This window comes from Rhinopithecus roxellana, chromosome 14, assembly GCF_007565055.1.
Source record: "Rhinopithecus roxellana isolate Shanxi Qingling chromosome 14, ASM756505v1, whole genome shotgun sequence".
Classification (NCBI taxonomy): Eukaryota; Metazoa; Chordata; class Mammalia; order Primates; family Cercopithecidae; genus Rhinopithecus; species Rhinopithecus roxellana.
In genome coordinates, this window is record NC_044562.1 from 107,970,268 (window position 1) to 107,989,508 (window position 19,241).

At 39.1% G+C, this 19,241-nt stretch overlaps 1 pseudogene across 1 annotated transcript; it reads right to left on the reverse strand.

Moving 5' to 3' along the window:
• Positions 1 to 18,343: 18,343 nt before the first annotated feature.
• On the reverse strand, positions 18,344 to 18,869 carry LOC104654107 (annotated as a pseudogene). The gene has a single exon (XR_746782.2). The product of XR_746782.2 is annotated as a 60S ribosomal protein L23a pseudogene (transcript).
• Between the last annotated feature and the right edge of the window lie 372 nt (positions 18,870 to 19,241).

A 19,241-nucleotide genomic window follows, 5' to 3' on the forward strand; every position in this document is an offset into this window, starting at 1 on the left:
TTTTTCTATGCTATCTTCATCTAAAGGTAACCAAATAGTTGACGAGGTAAAATTTCTTTTTATTAAAGTAGTCCAGTTACTTGAATACTAACTGTTGTATAGTCTACTAATAGAAGAAGAAATGACATAACTAAAGTATGCTTGTTTTCAAAATCTATCAAAATAATTGATTTAAGCCAGAGGTCAGAAAACTTTTCCTGTAAGGAATCAGAAGGTAAATAATATAGGCTTTGAGGTCCATATGGTTTCTGTTTCAACTCTGCTATTGTAGCATAAAAGAAGCCATAGAGGGGCGGAGCAAGATGGCCGAATAGGAACAGCTCCAGTCTCCAAATCCCAGCATGAGCGACAAAGAAGACCGGTGATTTCTGCATTTTCAACTGAGGTACTGGGGTCATCTCACTAGGGAGTGCCGGACAATCGGTGCTGCTCAGTTGCTGCAGCCCGACCAGCGAGAGCTGAAGCAGGGCGAGGCATCGCCTCACCTGGAAGCGCAAGGGGGAAGGGAATTCCTTTTCCTAGCCAGGGGAACTGAGACACACAACACCTGGAAAATCGGGTAACTCCCACCCCAATACTGCGCTTTAAGCAAACAGGCACAGCAGGAGAATATATCCCTCACCTGGCCGGGAAGGTCCCACGCCCACGGAGCCTCCCTCATTGCTAACACAGCAGTCTGCGATCTAACCGCAAGGCAGCAGCGAGGCTGGGGGAGGGGCGCCCACCATTGCTGAGGCTTAAGTAGGTAAACAAAGCCACTGGGAAGCTTGAACTGGGTGGAGCTCACAGCAGCTCAAGGAAAACTGCCGTTCTCTGTAGACTCCACCTTTGGGGACAGGGCACAGTTAGCAACAGCAACAACAAAAACAGCAGAAACCTTTGCAGATGCAAAATGACTCTGTCTGACAGCTTTGAAGAGAGCAGTGGATCTCCCCACATGGAGGTTGAGATCTGAGAACTGACAGACTGTCTGCTCAAGTGGGTCCCTGACCCCTGAGTAGCCTAACTGGGAGACATCCCCCACTAGGGGCAGTCTGACACCCCACACCTCACAGGGTGGAGTACACCCCTGAGAGGAAGCTTCCAAAGGAAGAATCAGACAGGTACACTCGCTGTTCAGCAATATTCTATCTTCTGCAACCTCTGCTGCTGACACCCAGGCAAACAGGGTCTGGAGTGGACCTCAAACAATCTCCAACAGAGCTACAGCTGAGGGTCCTGACTGTCAGAAGGAAAACTATCAAACAGGAAGGACACCTATACCAAAACCCCATAAGTACGTCACCATCATCAAAGACCAGAGGCAGATAAAACCACAAAGATGGGGAGGAAGCAGGGCAGAAAAGCTGGAAATTCAAAAAATAAGAGCGCATCTCCCCCTGCAAAGGAGCGCAGCCCATCACCAGCAATGGATCAAAGCTGGTCAGAGAATGACTTTGACGAGATGAGAGAAGAAGGCTTCAGTCCACCAAACTTCTCAGAGCTAAAGGAGGAATTACGTACCCAGCACAAAGAAACTAAAAATCTTGAAAAAAGAGTGGAAGAATTGACAGCTAGACTACCTAATGCAGAGAAGGTCATAAACGAAATGACAGAGATGAAAACCATGACACGAGAAATACGTGACAAATGCACAAGCTTCAGTAACTGACTCGATCAACTGGAAGAAAGAGTATCAGTGATTGAGGATCAAATGAATGAAATGAAGCGAGAAGAGAAACCAAAAGAAAAAAGAAGAAAAAGAAATGAACAAAGCCTGCAAGAAGTATGGGATTATGTAAAAAGACCAAGTCTACGTCTGATTGGGGTACCTGAAAGTGAGGAGGAAAATGGAACCAAGTTGGAAAACACTCTTCAGGATATCATCCAGGAGAACTTCCCCAACCTAGTAGGGCAGGCCAACATTCAAATTCAGGAAATACAGAGAACGCCACAAAGATACTCCTCCAGAAGAGCAACTCCAAGACACATAATTGCCAGATTCACCAGAGTTGAAATGATGGAAAAAATCTTAAGGGCAGCCAGAGAGAAAGGTCGGGTTACCCACAAAGGGAAGCCCACCAGACTAACAGCAGATCTCTCGGCAGGAACTCTACAAGCCAGAAGAGAGTGGGGGCCAATATTCAACGTTCTTAAAGAAAAGAATTTTAAACCCAGAATTTCATATCCAGCCAAACTAAGTTTCATAAGTGAAGGAGAAATAAAATCCTTTACAGATAAGCAAATGCTTAGAGATTTTGTCACCACCAGGCCTGCCTTACAAGAGACCCTGAAGGAAGCCCTAAACATGGAAAGGAAAACTGGTACCAGCCATTGCAAAAACATGCAAAAATGTAAAGACCATCAAGGCTAGGAAGAAACTGTATCAACTAACGAGCAAAATAGCCACTTAATATCATAATGGCCAGATCAAGGTCACACATGACAATATTAACCTTAAATGTAAATGGACTAAATGATCCAATTAAAAGACACAGACTGGCAAACTGGATAAAGAGTCAAGACCCATCAGTCTGCTGTATTCAGGAGACCCATCTCACATGCAAAGACATACATAGGCTCAAAATAAAGGGATGGAGGAAGATCTACCAAGCAAATGGAGAACAAAAAAAAGCAGGGGTTGCAATACTGGTCTCTGACAAAACAGACTTTAAACCATCAAAGATCAAAAGAGACAAAGAAGGCCATTACATAATGGTAAAGGGATCAATTCAACAGGAAGAGCTAACTCTCCTAAATATATATGCACCCAATACAGGAGCACCCAGATTCATAAAGCAAGTCCTTAGAGACTTACAAAGAGACTTAGACTCCCATACAATAATAATGGGAGACTTCAACACTCCACTGTCAACATTAGACAGATCAACGAGACAAAAGTTAACAAGGATATCCAGGAATTGAACTCATCTCTGCACCAAGCAGACCTAATAGACATCTATAGAACTCTCCACCCCAAATCAACAGAATATACATTCTTCTCAGCACCACATCGCACTTATTCCAAAATTGACCACATAATTGGAAGTAAAGCACTCCTCAGCAAATGTAAAAAAACAAAAATTATAACAAACTGTCTCTCAGACCACAGTGAAATCAAACTAGAACTCAGGACTAAGAAACTCAATCAAAACCGCTCAACTACATGGAAACTGAACAACCTGCTCCTGAATGACTACTGGGTACATAACGAAATGAAGGCAGAAATAAAGATGTTCTTTGAAACCAATGAGAACAAAGATACAACATACCAGAATCTCTGGGACACATTTAAAGCAGTGTGTAGAGGGAAATTTATAGCACTAAATGCCCACAAGAGAAAGCAGGAAAGATCTAAAATTGACACTCTAACATCACAATTAAAAGAACTAGAGAGGCAAGAGCAAACACATTCAAAAGCTAGCAGAAGGCAAGAAATAACTAAGATCAGAGCAGAACTGAAGGAGATAGAGACACAAAAAACCCTCCAAAAAATCAATGAATCCAGGAGTTGGTTTTTTGAAAAGATCAACAAAATTGACAGACCGCTAGCAAGACTAATAAAGAAGAAAAGAGAGAGGAATCAAATAGACGCAATAAAAAATGATAAAGGGGATATCACCACCGACCCCAGAGAAATACAAACTACCATCAGAGAATACTATAAACACCTCTACACAAATCAACTGGAAAATCTAGAAGAAATGGATAATTTCCTGGACACTTACACTCTCCCAAGGCTAAACCAGGAAGAAGTTGAATCCCTGAATAGACCAATAGCAGGCTCTGAAATTGAGGCAACAATTAATAGCCTACCAACCAAAAAAAGTCCAGGACCAGATGGATTCACAGCTGAATTCTACCAGAGGTACAAGGAGGAGCTGGTACCATTCCTTCTGAAACTATTCCAATCAATAGAAAAAGAGGGAATCCTCCCTAACTCATTTGATGAGGCCAACATCATCCTGATACCAAAGCCTGGCAGAGACACAACAAAAAAAAGAGAATTTTAGACCAATATCCCTGATGAACATCGATGCAAAAATCCTCAATAAAATACTGGCAAACCAGATTCAGCAGCACATCAAAAAGCTTATCCACCATGATCAAGTGGGCTTCATCCCTGGGATGCAAGGCTGGTTCAACATTCGCAAATCAATAAATGTAATCCAGCATATAAACAGAACCAAAGACAAGAACCACATGATTGTCTCAATAGATGCAGAAAAGGCTTTTGACAAAATTCAACAGCCCTTCATGCTAAAAACGCTCAATAAATTCGGCATTGATGGAACGTACCTCAAAATAATAAGAGCTACGTATGACAAACCCACAGCCAATATCATACTGAATGGGCAAAAACTGGAAAAATTCCCTTTGAAAACTGGCACAAGACAGGGATGCCCTCTCTCACCACTCCTATTCAACATAGTGTTGGAAGTTCTGGCTAGGGCAATCAGGCAAGAGAAAGAAATCAAGGGTATTCAGTTAGGAAAAGAAGAAATCAAATTGTCCCTGTTTGCAGATGACATGATTGTATATTTAGAAAACCCCATTGTCTCAGCCCAAAATCTCCTTAAGCTGATAAGCAACTTCAGCAAAGTCTCAGGATACAAAATTAATGTGCAAAAATCACAAGCATTCTTATACACCAGTAACAGACAAACAGAGAGCCAAATCATGAATGAACTTCCATTCACAATTGCTTCAAAGAGAATAAAATACCTAGGAATCCAACTTACAAGGGATGTCAAGGACCTCTTCAAGGAGAACTACAAACCACTGCTCAGTGAAATCAAAGAGGACACAAACAAATGGAAGAACGTACCATGCCCATGGATAGGAAGAATCAATATCGTGAAAATGGCCATACTGCCCAAGGTTATTTATAGATTCAATGCCATCCCCATCCAGCTACCAATAAGTTTCTTCACAGCATTGGAAAAAACTGCTTTAAAGTTCATATGGAACCAAAAAAGAGCCCGCATTACCAAGACAATCCTAAGTCAAAAGGACAAAGCTGGAGGCGTCACGCTACCTGACTTCAAACTATACTACAAGGCTACAGTAACCAAAACAGCATGGTACTGGTACCAAAACAGAGATATAGACCAATGGAACAGAACAGAGTCCTCAGAAATAATACCACACATCTACAGCCATCGGATCTTTGACAAACCTGAGAGAAACAAGAAATGAGGAAAGGATTCCCTATTTAATAAATGGTGCTGGGAAAATTGGCTAGCCATAAGTAGAAAGCTGAAACTGGATCCTTTCCTTACTCCTTATACGAAGATTAATTCAAGATGGATTAGAGACTTAAATGTTAGACCTAATACCATAAAAACCCTAGAAGAAAACCTAGGTAATACCATTCAGGACATAGGCGTGGCCAAGGACTTCATGTCTAAAACACCAAAAGCAACAGCAGCAAAAGCCAAAATTGACAAGTGTGATCTAATTAAACTAAAGTGCTTCTGCACAGCAAAAGAAACTACCATCAGAGTGAACAGGCAACCTACAGAATGGGAGAAAATTTTCGCAATCTACTCATCCAACAAAGGGCTAATATCCAGAATCTACAAAGAACTCAAACAAATACACAGGAAAAGAACAAACAACCCCATCCAAAAGTGGGGAAAGGATATGAACAGACATTTCTCAAAAGAAGACATTCATACAGCCAACAGACACATGAAAAAATGCTCATCATCACTCGCCATCAGAGAAATGCAAATCAAAACCACAATGAGATACCATCTCACACCAGTTAGAATGGCAATCATTAAAAAGTCAGGAAACAACAGGTGTTGGAGAGGATGTGGAGAAATAGGAACACTTTTACACTGTTGGTGGGATTGTAAACTAGTTCAACCATTATGGAAAACAGTATGGCAATTCCTCAAGGATCTAGAACTAGATGTACCATATGACCCAGCCATCCCACTACTGGGTATATACCCAAAGGATTATAAATCATGCTGCTATAAAGACACATGCACATGAATGTTTATTGCGGCACTATTCACAATAGCAAAGACTTGGAATCAACCCAAATGTCCATCTGTGACAGACTGGATTAAGAAAATGTGGCACATATACACCATGGAATACTATGCAGCCACAAAAAAGGATGAGTTTGCGTCCTTTGTAGGGACATGGATACAGCTGGAAACCATCATTCTTAGCAAAGTATCACAAGAACAGAAAACCAAACACCGCATGCTCTCACTCATAGGTGGGAACTGAACAATGAGATCACTTGGACTCAGGAAGGGGAACATCACACACCGGGGCCTATCATGGGGAGGGGGGAGGGGGGAGGGATTGCATTGGGAGTTATACCTGATATAAATGATGAATTGATGGGTGCTGACGAGTTGATGGGTGCAGCACACCAACATGGCACAAGTATACATATGTAACAAACCTGCACGTTATGCACATGTACCCTAGAACTCAAAGTATAATAATATTAATAAAAAAAAGAAGACTAGAGGGGGCGGAGCAAGATGGCCGAATAGGAACAGCTCCAGTCTCCAACTCCCAGCGTGAGCGACACAGAAGACCGGTGATTTCTGCATTTTAAACTGAGGTACTGGGGTCATCTCACTAGGGAGTGCCGGACAATCGGTGCTGGTCAGCTGCTGCAGCCTGACCAGCGAGAGCTGAAGCAGGGCTAGGTATCGCCTCACCTGGAAGCGCAAGGGGGAAGGGGATCCGTTTTCCTAGCCGGGGGAACTGAGACACACAACACCTGGAAAATCGGGTAACTCCCACCCCAATACTGCGCTGTACACATACAGGCACACCAGGAGAATATATCCCACACCTGGCCGGGAGGGTCCCACGCCCACGAAGCCTCCCTCACTGCTAACACAGCAGTCTGCCGCGATCTATCCGCAAGGCAGCAGCGAGGCTGGGGGAGGGGCGCCCGCCATTGCTGAGGCTTAAGTAGGTAAACAAAGCCGCTGGGAAGCTCGAACTGGGTGGAGCTCACAGCAGCTCAAGGAAGCCTGCCTGTCTCTGTAGTCTCCACCTCTGGGGACAGCGCACAGCTGAAGACCAACAGGGGAAGTAGCGCAGATGCGAACGACTCTGTCTGACAGCTTTGGGGAGAGCCGTGGATCTCCCAACGTGGAGGTTGAGATCTGCGAACGGACAGACTGTCTGCTCAGGTGTGTCCCTGACCCCTGAGTAGCCTAGCTGGGAGAAATCCCCCACTAGGGGCAGTCTGACACCCCACACCTCACAGGGTGGAGTACACCCCTGAGAGGAAACTTCCAAAGGAAGAATCAGACAGGTACTCTCGCTGTTCAGCAATATTCTATCTTCGGCAACCTCTGCTGCTGATACCCAGGCAAACAGGGTCTGGAGTGGACCTCAAGCAATCTCCAACAGACCAACAGACAGTCCTTCTGACTGTCAGAAGGAAAACTATCAAACAGGAAGGACACCTATACCAAAACCGCATCAGTACGTCACCACCATCAAAGACCAGAGACAGATAAAACCACAAAGATGGGGAGGAAGCAGGGCAGAAAAGCTGGAAATTCAAAAAATAAGAGCGCATCTCCCCCTGCAAAGGAGCGCAGCCCATCACCAGCAACGGATCGAAGCTGGTCAGAGAATGACTTTGACGGGATGAGAGAAGAAGGCTTCAGTCCATCAAACTTCTCAGAGCTAAAGGAGGAATTACGTACCCAGCACAAAGAAACTAAAAATCTTGAAAAAAGAGTGGAAGAATTGACAGCTAGACTACCTAATGCAGAGAAGGTCATAAACGAAATGACAGAGATGAAAACCATGACACGAGAAATACGTGACAAATGCACAAGCTTCAGTAACCGACTCGATCAACTGGAAGAAAGAGTATCAGCGATTGAAGATCCAATGAATGAAATGAAGCGAGAAGAGAAACCAAAAGAAAAAAGAAGAAAAAGAAATGAACAAAGCCTGCAAGAAGTATGGGATTACGTAAAAAGACCAAATCTACGTCTGATTGGGGTGCCTGAAAGTGAGGGGGAAAATGGAACCAAGTTGGAAAACACTCTTCAGGAAATCATCCAGGAGAACTTCCCCAACCTAGTAGGGCAGGCCAACATTCAAATTCAGGAAATACAGAGAACGCCACAAAGATACTCCTCCAGAAGAGCAACTCCAAGACACATAATTGCCAGATTCACCAAAGTTGAAATGAAGGAAAAAATCTTAAGGGCAGCCAGAGAGAAAGGTCGGGTTACCCACAAAGGGAAGCCCATCAGACTAACAGCAGATCTCTCGGCAGAAACTCTATAAGCCAGAAGAGAGTGGGGGCCAATATTCAACGTTCTTAAAGAAAAGAATTTTAAACCCAGAATTTCATGTCCAGCCAAACTAAGTTTCATAAGTGAAGGAGAAATAAAATCCTTTACAGATAAGCAAATGCTTAGAGATTTTGTCACCACCAGGCCTGCCTTACAAGAGACCCTGAAGGAAGCCCTAAACATGGAAAGGAACAACCGATACCAGCCATCGCAAAAACATGCCAAAATGTAAAGACCATCGAGGCTAGGAAGAAACTGCATCAACTAACGAGCAAAATAACCAGTTAATATCATAATGGCAGGATCAAGTTCACACATAAAAATATTAACCTTAAATGTTAATGGACTAAATGCTCCAATTAAAAGACACAGACTGGCAAACTGGATAAAGAGTCAAGACCCATCAGTCTGCTGTATTCAGGAGACCCATCTCACATGCAGAGACATACATAGGCTCAAAATAAAGGCATGGAGGAAGATCTACCAAGCAGATGGAGAACAAAAAAAAGCAGGGGTTGCAATACTGGTCTCTGATAAAACAGACTTTAAACCATCAAAGATCAAAAGAGACAAAGAAGGCCATTACATAATGGTAAAGGGATCAATTCAACAGGAAGAGCTAACTCTCCTAAATATATATGCACCCAATACAGGAGCACCCAGATTCATAAAGCAAGTCCTTAGAGACTTACAAAGAGACTTAGACTCCCATACAATAATAATGGGAGACTTCAACACTCCACTGTCAACATTAGACAGATCAACGAGACAGAAAGTTAACAAGGATATCCAGGAATTGAACTCATCTCTGCAGCAAGCGGACCTAATAGACATCTATAGAACTCTCCACCCCAAATCAACAGAATATACATTCTTCTCAGCACCACATCGCACTTATTCCAAAATTGACCACATAATTGGAAGTAAAGCACTCCTCAGCAAATGTAAAAGAACAGAAATTATAACAAACTGTCTCTCAGACCACAGTGCAATCAAACTAGAACTCAGGACTAAGAAACTCAATCAAAACCGCTCAACTACATGGAAACTGAACAACCTGCTCCTGAATGACTACTGGGTACATAACGAAATGAAAGCGGAAATAAAGATGTTCTTTGAAACCAATGAGAACAAAGATACAACATACCAGAATCTCTGGGACACATTTAAAGCAGTGTGTAGAGGGAAATTTATAGCACTAAATGCCCACAAGAGAAAGCAGGAAAGATCTAAAATTGACACTCTAACATCACAATTAAAAGAACTAGAGAGGCAAGAGCAAACACATTCAAAAGCTAGCAGAAGGCAAGAAATAACTAAGATCAGAGCAGAACTGAAGGAGATAGAGACACAAAAAACCCTCCAAAAAATCAATGAATCCAGGAGTTGGTTTTTTGAAAAGATCAACAAAATTGACAGACCGCTAGCAAGGCTAATAAAGAAGAAAAGAGAGAGGAATCAAATAGATGCAATAAAAAATGATAAAGGGGATATCACCACTGACCCCACAGAAATACAAACTACCATCAGAGAATACTATAAACACCTCTACGCAAATCAACTAGAAAATCTAGAAGAAATGGATAATTTCCTGGACACTTACACTCTCCCAAGGCTAAACCAGGAAGAAGTTGAATCCCTGAATAGACCAATAGCAGGCTCTGAAATTGAGGCAACAATTAATAGCCTACCCACCAAAAAAAGTCCAAACCAGATGGATTCACAGCTGAATTCTACCAGAGGTACAAGGAGGAGCTGGTACCATTCCTTCTGAAACTATTCCAATCAATAGAAAAAGAGGGAATCCTCCCTAACTCATTTGATGAGGCCAACATCATCCTGATACCAAAGCCTGGCAGAGACACAACAAAAAAAGAGAATTTTAGACCAATATCCCTGATGAACATCGATGCAAAAATTCTCAATAAAATACTGGCAAACCGGATTCAGCAGCACATCAAAAAGCTTATCCACCATGATCAAGTGGGCTTCATCCCTGGGATGCAAGGCTGGTTCAACATCGCAAATCAATAAATGTAATCCAGCATATAAACAGAACCAAAGACAAGAACCACATGATTGTCTCAATAGATGCAGAAAAGGCTTTTGACACAATTCAACAGCCCTTCATGCTAAAAACGCTCAATAAATTCGGCATTGATGGAACGTACCTCAAAATAATAAAAGCTATTTATGACAAACCCACAGCTAATATCATACTGAATGGGCAAAAACTGGAAAAATTCCCTTTGAAAACTGGCACAAGACAGGGATGCCCTCTCTCACCACTCCTATTCAACATAGTGTTGGAAGTTCTGGCTAGGGCAATCAGGCAAGAGAAAGAAATCAAGGGTATCCAGTTAGGAAAAGAAGAAGTCAAATTGTCCCTGTTTGCAGATGACATGATTGTATATTTAGAAAAACCCATTGTCTCAGCCCAAAATCTCCTTAAGCTGATAAGCAACTTCAGCAAAGTCTCAGGATACAAAATTAATGTGCAAAAATCACAAGCATTCTTATACACCAGTAACAGACAAGCAGAGAGCCAATTCAGGAATGAACTTCCATTCACAATTGCTTCAAAGAGAATAAAATACCTAGGAATCCAGCTTACAAGGGATGTCAAGGACCTCTTCAAGGAGAACTACAAACCACTGCTCAGTGAAATCAAAGAGGACATAAACAAATGGAAGAACATACCATGCTCATGGATAGGAAGAATCAATATCGTGAAAATGGCCATACTGCCCAAGGTTATTTATAGATTCAATGCCATCCCCATCCAGCTACCAATGAGTTTCTTCACAGAATTGGAAAAAAACTGCTTTAAAGTTCATATGGAACCAAAAAAGAGCCCGCATTGCCAAGACAATCCTAAGTCAAAAGGACAAAGCTGGAGGCGTCACGCTACCTGACTTCAAACTATACTACAAGGCTACAGTAACCAAAACAGCATGGTACTGGTACCAAAACAGAGATATAGACCAATGGAACAGAACAGAGTCCTCAGAAATAATACCACACATCTACAGCCATCTGATCTTTGACAAACCTGAGAGAAACAAGAAATGGGGAAAGGATTCCCTATTTAATAAATGGTGCTGGGAAAATTGGCTAGCCATAAGTAGAAAGCTGAAACTGGATCCTTTCCTTACCCCTTATACGAAGATTAATTCAAGATGGATTAGAGACTTAAATGTTAGACCTAATACCATAAAAACCCTAGAAGAAAATCTAGGTAGTACCATTCAGGACATAGGCATGGGCAAGGACTTCATGTCTAAAACACCAAAAGCAACAGCAGCAAAAGCAAAAATTGACAAATGGGATCTCATTAAACTAAAGAGCTTTTGCACAGCAAAAGAAACTACCATCAGAGTGAACAGGCAACCTACAGAATGGGAGAAAATTTTTGCAACCTACTCATCTGACAAAGGGCTAATATCCAGAATCTACAAAGAACTCAAACAAATATACGAGAAAAAAACAAACAACCCCATCAAAAAGTGGGCAAAGGATATGAACAGACATTTCTCAAAAGAAGATATTCATACAGCCAACAGACACATGAAAAAATGCTCATCGTCACTCGCCATCAGAGAAATGCAAATCAAAACCACAATGAGATACCATCTCACACCAGTTAGAATGGCAATCATTAAGAAGTCAGGAAACAACAGGTGTTGGAGAGGATGTGGAGAAATAGGAACACTTTTACACTGTTGGTGGGATTGTAAACTAGTTCAACCATTATGGAAAACAGTATGGCAATTCCTCAAGGATCTAGAACTAGATGTACCATATGACCCAGCCATCCCACTACTGGGTATATACCCAAAGGATTATAAATTATTCTACTAAAAAAACACATGTACACGTATGTTTATTGCGGCACTATTCACAATAGCAAAGACTTGGAATCAACCCAAATGTCCATCTGTGACAGACTGGATTAAGAAAATGTGGCACATATACACCATGGAATACTATGCAGCCATAAAAAAGGATGAGTTTGCGTCCTTTGTAGGGACATGGATGCAGCTGGAAACCATCATTCTTAGCAAACTATTACAAGAACAGAAAACCAAACACCGCATGTTCTCACTCATAGGTGGGAACTGAACAATGAGATCACTTGGACTCGGGAAGGGGAACATCACGCACTGGGGCCTATCATGGGGAGGGGGGAGGGGGGAGGAGGGAGGGATTGCATTGGGGAGTTATACATGAAATAAATGATGAATTGATGGGTGCTGACCAGTTGATGGGTGCAGCACACCAACATGGCATAAGTATACATATGTAACAAACCTGCACGTTATGCACATGTACCCTAGAACTTAAAGTATAATAATTAAAAAAAAAAAAAGAAGCCATAGAGAAAACATAAATGAATAAATGTGTCTGTGTTCCAATAAAACTATTTTTTTACCAAAAGATGCAACAGGACAATTTGGCCCATGGGCCATAGTTTCTTTGATATAGATGCTGATTATCAATGGCAGCTAACATCAGAGACAGAGATAACAAGAGAGTATATGCTTCAAGATAGAACTATATAACAACACAAAACACAATTTATTAACTATTAAAAATGAACCTAAATCTGGTCAAGGTTCTAGGCCTAAATATCATGGAACAAGGCAAAGTATCAACCAGTTACAATAAAAAGTCAATACCTTTGTAGATCCTGATTTTAAAAATATATATTTATTTGTGTTTATATGTGTATATAAGTATGTATGTGTACACATATGCACACATAAATTCACATGTACTTATACATGAGATACATAGGGAAATTTGAACACTGTTTGTTATATGATGATACTAATATATTGTTATTGATTGGTTTAGTGAAATATGATATCATGGTTATGTTTTCAAAAATATCCTTTGATACTGAATATTTACATATGAAATTACATGCTACCTGAGATTTGCTTCAAATTAATCTAGAAACGAAGAGGGAAAGTGAATGAGGCATAAAACAAAATTAAATAGCTGTTGATAATTACTGAAGCTGAATGTTAACACTGGGACTCATTATACCATTTTGTCTATTTTTGTGTATGTATGAAATTTTTCAGTATGCTGAAAAAAGCAGAAGAATATACTTTATAGTTTATACATTTCAGTTTCTTGTCTGGAATACTGGTAATTTCTATTTATTTCAGGCTTTTCCCTTCTTTGGTATTCTTTTGTATTTGTCCATTGCAAATTCATATTATTTGCCTTTGACTATCCCTTGATTTTCAAGGTCATATAAATTTTATTTCATCCAAGGAAAAAGCCATTCTCTTAAATTAGGGTTATTCCTCATAGTTCTTGACATAGCATGTTCATCAACACTACATTATAACTCTTAACTCATTCTAAGAAATCAATGTCCTGAATTAAATTCTGAATTCAAGTTTCTTTCTAGTTCATGATGTAGGACACAGTAACCCTACTGAGGTTAGGATGACAATTTAGATGACTTATTAGGTGGATATTACTTTATAATACTATGTACTATAATAGCATTGTACATTATTAAAAATGCATAAACTTCATCATATCAAGAATAGGATATACTCATTTTTATCATGCTTATTGATTTATAAGTACTTTTATAATCTTTGACCAATGAACATGGAAATGTAGTTACACGAAATTTCTGAGTTTAATATGAATTGTAAAAGAAGGAACTCCAGAAACAATAGAAGCAATAAAGCTGTATTTTAGGTTTTATAAAAAAGTTAAGATTTATCAAGTTATATCTTATTTCATTACATACCCAGCAACTACTCAGGTATAATTGAAAGCATTTGGATTTTTATTTCACAATATATAAAATTTTACTTGATCATTTCTCTCTTAATTTCATTTAAATTATCATTACAAAGTATCACATCTCTTTAAAGGATATTTCCTTAAGACTTCTTAAATTTTGCCCTGTCTCCATAAAATACTTGCTGCTAGCTTATGTAAATACTCTTTTAATTATTATTTTAGCCACAACAACTATTCTCTATTAATGTTAACCATGTTGTATGTACTTTATATACATTTATTAAATTTTTAATATTCAAAATGACATTGGAGTGATGGATTTACTCCCATCACATAGTAGAAAACTGAGACTTAGTGAGGACAATTAATATTCTCGAGTTTTTGTAGTCTTAAATAAAAGAGTTGGGTTTCAAGCTCAGATGCGAGTCTCTAGGGCACACATTCTTTCTAGAACACAATGCCATGTAAGTTGTCTAAAGTCATATGTCAAAAACCTATAATTAGTTTGAAGATACCAGTCCTCCAGCCTAATGTTAAATGCACTGTTCTTTACTATGAGTGACCACCATACACATACACACTACCGGCGACCAAGTAGCACAGAATATAGAAGTAGAAATGATACCACCTCTCTGGAATTCCACTGAAAATGTTAAGATGATATTTTTAGTTTAAAAAAGGATCAATTTAAGGTAACTTCAAAATACATGAAAGATAAATTAATCTGGTTCCAAAAATGTAACATATGGGAAAAATAAAGTCAAGAAGATAAGTGCATTATCTAAATATTGGGAAAAATTACAAATAGATTGTTTTCTATGACATTGAGAAATTTTTATTTTCTATAATAGGACCCTGAAGACTGTTTTGTTAGAGTTTCATATCTTTGATATATATGTATACTTACCCACATAAAACATCTTCAAAAATAAATTTGTAAGGCTAAATAATCATATTTACCCCTCTATTTACAGTGATATTCCGTGAAAGAAAAAATCTGAGGACTTGAATTTGTGCCCAAGAGTTAAAATTTGGGTCTCATTTTCTTCTTGAACAAAACGGTTGTAGTGAGTTCTAACAGTTCTTTTGAAATCACAAATTTTCCATAATCACAATTCAGATGAGTTGCAACTTTCCAGGACAAACCTGTATGTTTAACAGCCATTTCTTCTACAAATGGCCATGCAGCCCTTCTTAGTGCATGGCTACATATTGTACTCTCACATTTTCCATTCAACCCATATGGAACCTGAATCTCTTCATTTCTTCATAGGTTCCATGTTACCTCTAGCTTCCAGGTAACACAAGCTGTTTTCTCTGCCTGAAACTCTCTTCTCCCACTCCTCCCTGGGCTAACTCCTCCCATCTTTCAGGGATTCTTTAGACTCTTCCTCCAGGAAACTTTTGCATATTTCTTGCATTTGTTTGTAGCCAACAGAGGTACTTTTTTCCAAGATCCTGAACCTGTTCTAACTCCTTCCAGCGTGGCAAGAGCTGGTTCTTCATCTTGGGATTTGACTCGTTTACTCTTTTCCAGGGAATGAGATTTAAATGTCTCTATAAAGTTGCTGAAACAAAATTCCACCACTTGTCAACAAAATACAAGAGAGAAAGTTCTTGTTTTCTAAAGTGGGGGGATATGATTGTTAACATAGAAAACCTATGCATTAGGAAAAATTAAGTTCCTGGCTGCAGACAAGGTAGACAATGAAAAAACTGAACAATTACTTCCATCACCCTTGGTCCTAAATATAGTAAAAATGACAAGTAATCTCTAGAGTATACTCAAAGAAAGGGAAAACCAGAGGCTTGTCCTCTGCTGCTGTTTAAACACCTGTACTGACCGCCCCATTCCCAGCTGTCTAACCTGTTTATTGGAGGCAATCAATTTTATTTATTTATTTATTTTTGCAGAAATTTGGGGCTTATATTCAAAATGGCTCTTGACTTTTACCCATGGGGCATCTATCTATAAAACAATTTTTGTACTAATTGCTAGTAGCCAGTATGATGAAGTCAGCTATTTGCTTGATTTCAGGTAAGTGCAAATTTGCTAGTAGCTGCTGCAATTACCTCCCAGGTTGGAACTCTGCTAGGAATAAGGAGTTTCTAATGAGGTAAAAGAACAGATCATCTAAATTTGGCAAAATCTGTAGAAATGATAAATATTTGTTCAGTTTATGTTATCAAGGAAATCCCCTGATTTTCACTGTATAATGAGGACCAGACCCATTTCTCTGGTTACAAATGGCTATTCACTAGGAAAAACAGCCCCATATGCAGTTGTCTTAGATGTTTAAAACAGCAAATCTAAGCTTGTGTTTGTGTGTGCATGTATGTGTACTTAACCATTGGAAACATACCCTAAATAACACTGCAATTCCAGAGTTGGATGAGATGATCCTTCTATATGTTCATGTAGCATCTTGTACTTCTAGCATAGAACTTCTCACGCTAGGTTGACTTTAATTCTCTAAATTAAATTCTCTAAAGGTAGAAACTATAAATTGCTCATTTTTGTGTCGTAGTGCCTAAAACAGCCTCAGATACAGAGTAACTACAAGGTAAACATTAATTGAATGACAGTTGTATCCACCATAAGAGACACAATGAATTATGAGTATCCTTTTTACCACATTCAACATATTCATACAGATTCTTTATGTGTATGTATTTATCCCAAATATCATTAATGCAATCAGAAGCATAAAAACGTAAGAAATGTATGACTCCCATATATGGTAAAGCCAAAACCAAGTTGACCTTTCTGTTTGTTACCCAAAAACAAAATGTATAGGAAGAATGGAAAAGTCCAAGAACACTTTGCAGGATGCTCAATAATACATTTCTGCATTTTTCAGCAGGCTGAAAACAGCAGCAAATGGATACTTTCCAATTTAATTTTAAATTAAAAGATAACTTGAACAGAGAATTCCATAGCAGAGACCATAGTCAGTGTACCCTGGTATCAAGTGTCTCAAGATTAAATCAAGGGCAGATTAAATACCCCGCTGAGTCATAACTCAGTGACAAACCCATTAGATTACATTTTCTTCCAAAAGCATTTTTGAATAGACTGTTACTATACAGAGTCCAATGTCAGAAGTAAAAAATTGAAAGGTCATTCAGTCCTTCCTGATATGACCTGAAAGTTTTCTTTATACAATACAAGTATGTAGTGTTTTCTCCAATTAGTTCTTCAGTATTAAAGTTTTGCTCAAAATTCCACTAAAACTAACTTCAGTGAGTTTGGTTCCCTATTTCTCTTATAAGAGTCAGAAACCTCATGTGAGTTTCTGCTCCCCATTATATCACTAAGCTCTTTTATTCTTCACCATGATCACCCTTGTCTAGTCACCTTGTTCTTCTTCCTTGTACAAACCAGGTATGCACCCACCTTAGGGCCTTTGCACTGGTTGTTTACTTGCCCTTATGGCACTCTTCCCACAGATGTCAATAGGGATCATCATTTTTACCAATTTCAGACCTTCAGTCAAGTATCACGTTCTCAGTGAGGCCTTCCTTTTCTACCTAGTGCTGGAAACTTGCCCTAACACCACTCATCTCCCTTGTCATCTTCTAATATCCCATGTAAGTGACTCAGTTATTATCTTCAGTGTGGATTTCTCCCCACTCATGTGTAAACTCCATGAGGAAAGATGATTTTCTGTTCTATCTCTAGCACCTAGAACAGTCTACGCCTGAACTATCATTAGTTCACAGGACATAATTGTTGAATAAATAAATACAATAGCTATATAATTTTTTTAAAATGCACAGTTTTCAAAAGGACTTAAAGATGTTGAAAAGCTTGCTGAAATGTTTTTAAAAACCAGAATTATGTATGCAGCATGATTATAATTATATAAAAAAGAAATTTACAAAGCAAGCAACCAAAATCCCATACATGGTAATATTAAAAATGAAGAAGAATATAAGATAAAACACACAAAAATACAACTCTCAGAAATTGAATTTGTATGATGGAACTATGGGTGAATTTTTTTCTTCCTTTTAATTTTCCATATTTCCTAAATTTATAAAGAAACATTACTTTAGCATTTTAAAAAATGTGAAGAAAAAAAACAACTAAACATGTTTTCTTTTTTTTAGCTGCTCTTTAGTATTTTTTTTAACTCAGTTTCTCTGTGTTGCAATCTGGACTAAATCCTTGGTACTATCTCTTGAATCAGGAATTCTCTCTTCATCTCTGTCTAAATGTTACTTTTTTCTCTTAAGATTTTTAAATTATCTCTCTTTTTTTTTATGTTGAAAAGATATATATATATATATATATATATATATTTAGAATTAGGCAGCTGGACTCAGTTTAGATGATCCCAATTTTGTTGGCAACATCCAAAGCGTCCTAATCAGGAGCTAGTCGAACATATGCCTTTTTCTCTCCATCAGGCCGAATCAGGGTGTTGACCTTGGCCACATCAATGTCATAGAGCTTCTTCACAGCCTGTTTAATCTGGTGCTTGTTGGCTTTAACATCCACAATGAACACAAGTGTGTTGTTGTCTTCTATCTTCTTCATGGCAGACTCAGTGGTCAGCGGAAACTTGATGATAGCATAGTGGTCAAGCTTGTTTCTCCTGGGGGCGCTCTTCCGAGGATATTTGGGCTGCCTCCAGAGTCGCAGTGTCTTGGGCCGCCGGAAGGTGGGTGACGGGCGGATCTTCTTTTTTTTGTGGCTGTGGACACCTTTCAACACTGCTTTCTTGGCCTTTAAAGCCTTTGCTTTGGCTTCGGCTTTAGGAGGGGCAGGAGCTTCCTTCTTAGCTTTCGGCGCCATCTTGTGAAAAAGGCTAAATTCTCTTTAAAAAGAAAACTTTGGTATTTCTAATTTATTGTTTCATGTCCACCTAGTATTGTTTTTGAACTTTTTAAAAGAATTATTTTATGATTTCTTTTTCATAATTTCTTAGGGGTTATTTTAATAGATATAATTCAGTATTTTATCTTTTTGAGATTCTCAATGTGCCTGTGAAGTCTTTTTTTGGTAACTTTATAATTTTCATTTTTATCTACATTGAATTCATCTCCCAGCAATTGATTTTTATTTTGTCAGCTGTCTTTTGGGCATTCATTTTTAATAATCATTTTCAGACACTTCTTGGTTGGGAGTTTACTACACTCTCTCTATCTCTGCCTTTCCGTGTCTTTCTCTTCCCT